Here is a 1,902-nt window from a genome sequence, read left to right as displayed (position 1 = left end):
TCCAGTGCCCCTCCAGGCCCCCCCAAGATACTCAAGTTCATTCCCAGTCTCTTCCATTTCCTCCCAGTGTCCCCCAGTATGTCCCAGTTCATCCCAGTGTCATTCCCAGAGTTCCCCTGTCCGCCAGTATTGCCCACAGTGTCCCCAGTATGTCCCAGTATCCCCCAGTATCACTCACAGCATCCCCAGTTTGCCCCAGTATTGGCCAGTGTCACTCCCAGTATGTCCTGGTATGTCCCAGTATGTCTCAGTGTACCCTCACAGTCCATCCCAGTCCATCCCAGTCAGCCCAGTTTCCCCCTCAGCATTCCCTGTGTCCCCCAGTATGTCCCAGTCCACCCCAACGTCACTCCCAGTATGTCCCAGTGTCCCCCACAGCATTCCCAGTATCCCCCAGTATGTCCCAGTCCTCCCCACTGTTTCCAAGGAAACTTGAACGTCTCACGGTTGCCATGGCACCCAAACCCAGCAGTGGTCAGTGAAGTGACCATGGCAACAGCCCCTTGCAATGCCCAGTGCAGGTTGGGATGAGAATCCACCCTCAGCCTGGCCCAGGGCAGGGCTGCAGTGCCCTTCCCAGCAGCCTGGCTGCACAGCAGCACTTCCAGGGCTCTCTGCATTTCCCTTCCCTCACTCTTGGCTCACTCACACACCTCCCAACAACCCCTTGGTGCTTTGAGCTGCAGGGAGTTCAAAGCTTGTCTGTCCTTCAGCAGTTGGTCTAATTCTGCCTTCAGCCAACTCTGGATTTGTGTTTACTGCAGAACTTCATATGTGTCTAAAACATTCCTTGCATGGCTCTTCCCTGGGGAAGGGGAACCTCCTTGGTGGCAGCTTGGGCTTGGCACACACTTGAGGAGGGTGTCTGTTTTCAGTGGGGAAACTTAGGAGTTTGAGATTGCTTCAAAAAATAATATATGAACACCCCTCTTTGCTTGAGTGCAGCCAGTTGTGCAAGCAAAGCAGGTCCCAGGTGAGTGAGGAGAGACAGGATGGGGTTGGGCTTTGAGGACCAGGGTTGTCCCCACTCAGACATCAAGGCACAGCTTCTCTGACCAAGGCAGACCTCCTTAAGGGAGACCCTGGATCAATGTCAGTCACAGAATGCTGCAATCACCTCTTCTCTACAGGGAAAAATAAACCCTTTAAACTAGGAATTTGGATTGATTAGACGCTCCTTGAAATATCTCTCCATAACTATGAAAAAACAATTTTCTAATGAACTGCCCTAGACCAGAGGGAAATCAAGGCAGAGCCATGGTTTGTTAGGAGTCTGGATCAGCCCAAGGCTTTGTATGCCAAAGCAGAGTCAGGCAGGACACAGCTCTGTCAGGGAAGGAAGGGGCCAGCGAGGTGGGGCAGCTGGGAGATGAAAACAGCCTGCAGGGACAGAGGCACAGAGCATGGACAGTGTAGGACAGCCTGGGCTGGAGAGGGCAGAGGGATGTGCAGGAGCTGCAAGGCCCTGACAGAGACAACTTGTGCAGCACTTTGGCCATGGCTGCTGTCCCTGGCCTTGAGGCCATGAGGAGGAGACAAGTGACCTTTGCAGCCCTGGGGCCTCATGGCCTCCTTGTCCCTGCCCAGCAGCCTGGTAGGGGCTGCCCCATGGTCCTGCCCTTGGCATTGCACATCCCCACATGCCAGTGCCCCGGGAAGAGCCCTGAGCACTGAGGGAGGGACAGGATCTGCCTTGCCAGGGGCTGGGGCTCAGGCCTTGGCCCTTTGCATTCCTGAAACACATCCAGCTTTGCTCAGCATCAGAGACACCTTTGCCTTCTTTGTCCCCAGCTGTCATCACTGCCTCCAGTGTTCTGCTCTAACTGCAACCTGGGGACACTTTCTCAGTCGTGTCCCTCAGTGAAACTCATTAACACTACAAGGAACTTCAATGTTTCTATT

The sequence above is a fragment of the Lichenostomus cassidix genome, unplaced genomic scaffold (genome assembly GCF_008360975.1).
Source record: "Lichenostomus cassidix isolate B80296 unplaced genomic scaffold, HeHo_3.0 HiC_scaffold_46, whole genome shotgun sequence".
NCBI lineage: Eukaryota > Metazoa > Chordata > Aves > Passeriformes > Meliphagidae > Lichenostomus > Lichenostomus cassidix.
Note: the sequence above shows the minus strand (reverse complement) of the source record.